General features: G+C 39.1%; 1 pseudogene; it reads left to right on the top strand.

The window, feature by feature from the left end:
- Positions 1-5503: 5503 nt before the first annotated feature.
- On the top strand, positions 5504-6993 carry LOC108590751 (heterogeneous nuclear ribonucleoprotein A3 pseudogene; annotated as a pseudogene).
- The last annotated feature ends 2098 nt before the right edge of the window (positions 6994-9091 follow it).

The following is a 9091-nucleotide window of genomic DNA, read 5'->3' as shown; positions in this document are numbered from 1 at the left end:
GATAGACAAAGGGGAAGTTGATCTGAGAAGCATGGGTCTCCCTCTTCAAGAGGTTTGGTAATGAGATGTGAACAAATCTACTTCCAGCAAAATTCCATGTGTCCACCCCTACTTGATAATTTGAAGAAAAAGTCACATCAGTGCAGTGACATAAATTTTACTCCATCCTGCAAACGAAATGCCTTAGATTTCATCATTAAAACTGTACTCCTGCAAGATTCGTAAGGTGAAAGAGATGAAGAAGACATTTTTTCTTCCTCCGGCAGCACTGGCAGACAAATATGTGAATTTCACAGATAATGTTTATTCAGTGGCCTCTTTGTTTTTTCCCATTTCAGCCCCTTAGGGCTAAGGAAAGCTGTGAGGCCACCGTCAGCATTCCTGCAGGTTCCTGATTCTGAGCGGCAATAACCCTCTGCTTTTCTGTGGCCGTAAACCCAAAGCCAATGGCAGTCCCTACAATTTTCACTCTTTGAGTCTTTCCCATAGTTTTGTAAGCACCTCAATACCTATATTAAATCTCTCCATATTTAAAATGATTACAGGGGTTTTGTTTTCCTGACTGAACCCCACATGACCCAGCCTTGTTACATCATGAAAGACAAATGTCACATCTCTGCACTAATGGCATCTATCACAGTCTTGAAAGGACATAGTGATCTCAGAATTTTCTTTAAAATACCTTTAGAGATGCTTTTTAAGAGGCTTCTTCATAATTCTGTAATTGGTTTAGAAAGGACTCGGGAAATCACTCACAGAGAAGAAAAATAGACACATAAACATGAACATAAGGGATATTTCCTTGAACATAATAGGATATTTTTCATAAACATAATAGGATATTTTCTTAGGCATTCTAAACATGGAAGCAGAATGCTTGTTTAGTTGGAGAAAACCCTTACAGACTCCCTCTAGAGAAGAGCAACATCAAATCAAAGTCAATACCTGGGTTAGGTAAATTATCCATGCAGGGAAATGCTCCTAGAATACCAGCTTCCTTCTGATCTCCTAACTGTCATGCCTTTCCACTTCATAGCTCTTTTCCAAAGGATTTGCACCTGCCCCAGTCACTTCAAATCCTACTTCCTCCATGTGTTCCTTTTCTACCCAGTCACCCTAATGTCTTAGCATTTATTTAAATGTTTTAAGTGCTCCAGAACCTAGACCCCATAGCAAGAACCCCATCCAGTATTGTCGAGGAAGAATATATGTTATATACATAAATTTTCTAATAAACTAGAATGACAAGGTTTTAATTTCAAGTATTTTGAAGAAAATCTAGTGTGTATTAAACGCTCTTTTTTTAGGAAAAAAAATCGAAGACAACAGCACATAGTTGAAAAAACATATGGCTTATTCTTCAAAGACAAACTGAAGTCTAAAATCTGCCACCTGTGTGACTTTGGTTAAGTAATTCAACTTCTCTGAAACTTCATTTTTCCAATGTAAAATAGTGACAATAATAATACAGGAAGCCACACATACCTCGAAGGGCAGTGGTTCTCAAAGTGTGGCCCTAGCGAGCAGCAGCAGAGTCATGTGGGAAATTGTCAGGAAGACTGATTCAGAGCCCCACATCAGACCTACTGAACTAGAAACGCCAGTTGGAGGGAGTTAGGGACAAGGAAGCAGCAATGAGTGTTTTAACAACTTTCAGGTGATTCTGATGAATGCTGCCATAGGGACTTTGCATTGATTCAATAAGATGATATAATGTAAAGAATTGCATTTTTTTAAAGCTATGCAAATAGGAGCTAGTGGCATTACAGCTATTAATTATTGTGCTATTTAATGCAGCACTGCTCAGAACGAAATGGCCTCAAACCATTGTGCTGAAGAACCAGAGAGAATTCAAAAGAAATAATTCTGCTTTCAAGAGTTCTTCTGTCCCCTCCCTCTGCTGTCAGCTGTCATTTCTCACCAAGGTCCATGAGTCCTGCTGCTATCATCAGCTGTGTTATACACACAGTGGTTCTGAGCGACTGCCTGAGGACAATTCTGTCTTTCCTATGGAATAAAGTCTCTACCCATCTGCAGCTTCTAGCCTCCCTTATGACTCTTTTCCAACTTGTGTTCTGAATGTCTGAGGCCACCACCAGTCTGACCTCTGGGTAGGAGGAAATTTTCTAGGATAATAACATATACACCCATCTTTTATATAGAAATATGGGTACATGTATAGCACCAAAGCAGTGCCTGCTACTTTGTGCATGCACAATACGAATTTTCAGTTCATATCTCAGAAAAGTGTGAGAATACTTCATCACCACACAACATATGCATGTAAAAAAATTTTCCACTTATATCCCCCAAATCTATTAAAAATTTTTTTTAATTCAAAAAGTGTAAGGATATGGACAATATATGGTTTCACTCTGACATCTCTAACTACTGTGGGTTGTCATAAGACTGAAAAGTGTGGTTTAATCAAACAAGTCTATAAACACTTCTGGGAAAACAACGCAAAGGGCAAGAGCTGATGGGAAGCCACTGGCATTGTCTCCCCAGGGAAAGGGCAGCACTCTATACACATGCAGTAAAAGAGGAGAAAGCTCTATGAAGCATTAAAAGCACTAAATAAATGAAGATGCTCCTATTATTGATATGATTTAATCCCTGCTGGATGCCCATTAGCTCCAGGTACAGGGCCTCTCCCACCCTGAGTTCAGGGTCCCTTTGAGACCCTGCTCACTGGCTTGACTCCCAGGACTGTCCTGTGCTGTCTTCTGCAAAGGGTGGCACCTTCCCTCACAGCCTATCAGGGCAACCCACCTCCCAAGAGAAATGCTGGCTACTTGTCTCTGACCTTGACATACCTTCTGTCCAACCATCTGCTTGATTTCCATAGCTTTCATTTGAGGTTTTAGGACTACATGACTGCCACTTCTTGGTCCACTGGTCACAGCACCAAGCTTCACTCCCTGCATCTACAACAAAGAATCTTCATTCCTGCCCCTACCTTGGCTTCTCTATGGTGACCCTCATGTCAGGTCAACTAGCACACCCAGCCCTGCACCCTCCATGGTGTCTGAGCACTCACCAGCCCACTTTCCTTAAATCAATAAATCGACCCATAGGCCAGACCCATGTTCCCCCAGTACAGCCAGCAGGAACCCCTAAGACAAGCCATCTGTGGCCTTCTACTTACTATTAACTCTGTTGTGTAGTGCTCAGTAGTACTCAGTAGACAGTTGGTGCTCAATTAATGTTGCTGTCTGCATGAAATGGTAAAAGTTTAGAATGCTGATTCTCAACTAAAATCAGAAATCTGCTTGGGGAAAGCAAGTCAACACTCTCCTGAAATAGTGATGCAATCAGCAAAAATTTTTACTACATCAATCAAAAGGGCTCTCAGAAAGAAGTCAGTGAACCAAGTAAAGTGACCTTCGTACCCCCTCCCACTCCTGCCCCACTCCATATTCTTGTTAGCTACTGTTGATTGATGGCTTCCAGCAAAAGATGATCCATCACTGTTCAGACTAGTGAAGCTTCTGCCACTATTTCAGGTTACTCCAGCATTTTATAAAAGTGAGACAAAATATAAAGTCTGAAAAATGCCAACTCATGGCAAAATAAGGAAACCTCAAAATAGCATGGTATTGCCAGGAATCAATGAAATTAACATGGGTGGAAGATGGATAGATTCTTTAAAAATATATGTAACAGTGTATGATATGTTACAAACACATCAGAAGGCCTGTGATAGGGTTTTCCAATTCCATACTGGAAATTATTCACTACCAGAATCGTTACTGCCCAGGGCAAGTAACAACTACCACTTAAACTGGGCTCTTATTCATATCAGGCACTGTACTAGCTGCTTCATATATGTTATCCTATCCAATTCTTATTTTCACAAAAGGTGTGATATGTTTTGGCTGTCTCCCCACCTAAATCTCATGTTGAATTGTAATTTCGAATGTCAGAGGTGAGGCCTGGTAGGAGGTGATCAGATCATGGGGATGGTTTCTGATATCAGCACCATCCCCTCAGTGCTGTCTCATAATAGAGTTCTCACCAGATCTGGTTGTTTGAAAGTGTGTAGCACCTCCCACTTCACTCTCTCTTCCTTCTGCTCCAGCATGTAAGATGTACCTGCTTCCCCTTCATCTTCTGCCATAATTGTTAAGTTTCCTGAGGTCTCACGGGAAGCAGAATATTGTACAGCCTGCAGAACCATGAGCCAATTAAACCTCTTCTCTTTCTAAATCACCCAGTCTCAGATATGTCTTTATAGCAGCATAAAAATGAAGTAATATACAGGTAAAAATCTCCATTTTGCCAATGAGGACTTGCTATTGGTCACGGAGCTGATAAATGGCAGAGCCAAATTTAAACCAATGGCAGTCTGACTCCAAAGCCCATGCCCTTACCATTCTACGTTCAGTTCTTCTCCCTATCTTCCAAATTTCCAGAAAGGAAGAATCAGGTTTAAATGATCCTGACTACAGAAATGAGAGGATGAGTCTGAAAATATATGTACTGGAAGTTGTGTGTGGGATGGGAGAGAGACAGCCTTGCTCTTTACATTGTACGACAGTCAAAATGTGTCTAGATTGTAGAACACTTGGGAAAGACACAGAAATAGTCTTGAACAAATGAAAAGGCACATTGTGCTTCTGTTAGGAAAACTCAACATCATGAAAATGTCAGTTCTCCCTAAATGACTTTATGAATTTAACATAATCCCAATGAAAAATACAGCCATACCTCGTTTTAATACACTTCACCTTATTGCACTTCTCAGATACTGCATTTTTTACATATTGAAGATTTGTAGCATTTTTCAACAGCATGTGCTCATTTCATATCTCTGTGTCACTTTTTGGTAATTTTCATAATATTTCAAAAAATGTATTATTATATCTGTTATGGTGATCTGTGACCTATAATCTTTGATGTTACTAATGCAACTGTTTTGGGGTGCTGTGAACCTAGCCCATACAAGACAATGAACATAATCAGTAAATGTTGTGTATGTTCTGATTGCTCCACTGACTGGCCATTTCCCCATCTCTCTCCTTCTTCAGGCCTCCCTATGCATTGAAACACAACAGTATTGAAATTAGACCAATTAATAACACTACAATGACCTCTGAGTATTTAAGTAAAAGGAAGAGTTGTGCATCTCTCACTTTAAATCAAAAGCTAGAAATGATTAGGCTTAGTGAGGAAGGAATGTTGAAAGCCAAAACAGACTGAAAGATAGGCCTCTGGTGCCAAACAGTTAACCAGACTGCAAATGCAAAGGAAAAGTCCTTGAAGAAAATTAAAGTACTATTCCAGTATACACATGAATGATAAGAATGTAAAACTGCCTTCTTGCTGATCTAGAGAAAGTTTTAGTTGTCTGTGTAGAAGATCAAAGCAGCCCCAACATTCCCTTAAGCCAAGGCCTAATCCAGGACAAGGCTCTAACTCTCTTCAGTTGTACAAAGGCTGGAAGAGGTGAGGAAGCTAGAGAAGAAAAGTTAGAAACTAGCAAAGGAGCAGAGGTTGATTCATGAGGTTTAAGGAAAGACGCTGTCTCCATAACATAAAAGTGGAAAGCAAAGCAGCAAGTGCCAATGTACAAGCTGCAACAACTCATCCAGAAGATCTAGCCAAAATCATCAACGAAGGTAGCTACACTAAATAACAAAATGTAAATGAAACAGATTTCTATTGGAAGAAGATACTACCTAGGACTTTCATAGCTAGAGAGAAGAAGTCCATGCTTGGCTTAAAAGTTTCAAAAGACAGGATGACTCTTGTTAGAGGCTAATACCGCAGGTTGAATTAGTAGGTTGAAGTTGATGCTCATTTAACACTCCAAAAATTGTAGGGCCCTTAAGAATGATGCTAAGTCTCTTAAAATTGAGGTAAAACCACTGCCCGGGTGCGCCCAGCTGACTCCAGCCATGACTGTCGCCACTGCAGTGGGGAGGAGGGCCATGATCCAAATGAACCAGAGCAGTTGAGAAAACTGTCTATTGGTGGTCTGAGCTGTGAAACTACAGATGATCATTTAAGAGAACATTTTGAGAAATGGGGCACACTCACAGATTGTGTAGTAATGAAAGACCCCCCAAACAAAATGTTCCAGGGACTTTGGTTTTGTAACTTACTCTTGTGTTGAAGAGGTGGAGGCAGCAATGTGTGCTAGACCACACAAGGCTGATGGGCATGTAGTGGAACCAAAGAGAGCTGTTTCTAGAGAGGATTCTGTTTAGCCTGGTGCCCATCTAACAGTGAAGAAAATTTTTGTTGGTGGTACTAAAGAAAATATAGAATAATATAATTTGAGAAACTACTTTGAAAAGTGTGGCAAGATTGAAACTATAGAAGTTATGGAGGACAGGCAGACTGGAAAAAAGAGGATTTGCTTTTGTGACTTTTGATGATCATGATACAGTTGATAAAATTATTGTTCAGAAATACCACACTAATAATGGGCATAACTGTGAAGTGAAAACGGCCCTTTCTTAATAAGAGATGCAGTTTGCTGGATCACAGAGAGGTCATGGAAGTGGGTCTGGCCATTTTATGGGTTGCAGAGGAAACTTTGGAGGTGGTGGGGGTAATTTTGGCTGTGGTGGGAACTTCGGTGGAAAAGGGCACTATGGTGGTGGATGTGGTGGCAGCAGAGGTAGTTATGAAGGAAGTGGTGGATATAATACACTTGGAGGTGATGGTGGCAACTATGGCAGTGGTCTTGGTTACAGTAGTAGAGGGGGCTATGGTGGTGATGAACCTGGATATGGAAACCTAGGTGGTGGATATGGTGATGGTGGTAGAGGACGTGATAGTTACAATGAAGGAGAAAATTTTGGTGGTGGTAACTATGGTGATGGTGGGAACTATAATAATTTTGGAAATTATAGTGGACAACAACAATCAAATTATGGACCCATGAAAGAGGGCAGTTTCAGTGGAAGAAGCTCGGGCAGTTCCTACGGTAGTGGTTATGGATCTGGTGGTGGAAGTGATGAATATGATAGCAGAAGGTTCTAAAAACAGCAGTAAAGGGCTACAATTCTTAGCAGAAGAGAGAGTGAATAGTTTTCAGGAAAGCTGCAAGTTGAGACAGTTGTCCCCAGTGCATTAGAGGAACTGTAAAAACCTGCCACAGAAGGAACGATCATCCATAGTCAGAAAAGTTACTGCAGCTTAAACAGGACTTCTTGTTCAGGACTGTCATAGTCACAGTTTGCAAAAAATGCAATGCAGTGTCAATTAGATGTACGTTCCTGAGGTCTTTTATCTGTTGTAGCTTTGTCTTTGTCTTTTTCTTTTTTTTTATATTGCCCTGTAAATTGTGGTAGTGGCACCAGGAATAAAAACTGAAGAATTTTTAACTTTTCAATATTTGTGTACTTCAGTCTTTCTACATTTTAGTACAGAAACTTTAACAAAATGCAGTTTTGAAAGTGTTTCCTTGTGAGTTAACAAGTAAAGAAGATCATTGTTAATTACTATTTTGTATGCATTTTACTAAAGTTAACTGTAAAGAAACACCTGCTGACTTTCAGTTAAAGGGGAATCTATTCTCCCCATTTCCAAATCATGATATGAATGGATGCTGGCATGTGAAGAGAATAGATATCTGTGTATTTGCAGTGTGTGTTTTAGATAAATAGGATTGGGTATTTAAATTAGCATTTGTGAATTGAATAGCATTAGGATTACCTTCAAATAAAAAAAATCTCAAAATTTATATTTGGTTTTTGTGCATTTTCTTTTAAAATGTAATCATATGATTTTAGTGTGTTAGACTTGCTGAGTCCTAGCTGTGTTTAGAATATCTCCATTCTACATTTACCTTGGTCAAATTTGAACTGCAGCCATAGGTTTTGGGTGTAAAAAATGTTTACTTCCCTCCATTTAAAATTCTGAAAAGGAAAAGTGGATGTTTTTCCTCTCCTATGTTAGAAACCATTCTTAAAAACTTTTCAAAATATAGAACCATTAAGCCTGCTATATCTGAGCAAATTGGTGGGTGCTCTTTTTTTTCTTTTTTAAAGCATAAGAGGTCCATACATCTTGAGTTATTTTCCTTGGTTTAAATTTTTTATACAATTTCTCAGAGCAACAGAATAAAAACAATGCGTTATTAAACCCCTAACTGGCTGGCATGCTTTCCTGTTGGTACCCTATACATTTTGCTGGATGAAGCCAAGAATAGTTTAGGTATAATTGTCCAAAATAACCTAGCTGCAGCAGAAATGTAGCACAGTTGCTTAGTACAAGCTTCTCACTTCCTACAGACATGAATTCCAATTTGGATAGTCTGAGTTCTTAAATTCCCAAAGAACATACTGTTATTTCCTGTGTATGTTTTAACATAAATCATGTTACCAATTTGTTTGAAAGGCCCTGGTTGAGAAAAGTTTTGGATAATAAGGTCATATGTATATACGGTATGTATACACCAATGTCTACTGTTTTGCGCCAGCTAGTGCTTACAATTTCATTCAAGCCCTGAGTATGTGCCCTGCCATTACTTTGGCAGTTGAATGATGAATTAAAGATTCTTATTTCTGTTTTAAAAAGTACTAATCAAAACAACCAATAAAAAGGGGAATGAGGCATGTTTGAATATGCTCTCTTGTTGCGCTAATTCTGTGCCTCTGTGCATTAATATTTGGATGCATGCAATGCCAGCATGGAAATTGGTTCCAGAAACACTCACAACCCAATAAATGTAACAGACATTCCATTTGGTAATGGGCATATATGTGAAAAGCAGGTAGAAAATGGGCTAATATTAGAAAATGGTTAAGTCCTTAATAACTTCAAGTGTGGTTATATAATGGACAGTCAATGCTCATAACTTAAATCTGGGTACCTGGTCGAAATAATGCTTGGAAAAAATTTTATTATAATTGAGCTAAATTGTCTCAAGTTCTTTTATTCACATAAATAAAGTTTAAAGGAATTGGGGGGGGAAATAATGGGCTAAATCTACTCTTCCTGTGCTCTATAAATGGAAGAACAAAGCCTGGATGACAGTACATCTGTTTACAGCATGCTTTACTGAATATTTTAAGCCCAATTTTGAGATCTATTACTCAGGGGGAAAAATCCTTTCAAAATATTTCTGTTTATTGAC

Source organism: Callithrix jacchus, chromosome 3 (assembly GCF_049354715.1).
Source record: "Callithrix jacchus isolate 240 chromosome 3, calJac240_pri, whole genome shotgun sequence".
NCBI lineage: Eukaryota > Metazoa > Chordata > Mammalia > Primates > Cebidae > Callithrix > Callithrix jacchus.
Note: the sequence above shows the minus strand (reverse complement) of the source record. Positions and strands in the feature narration are given on the sequence as shown.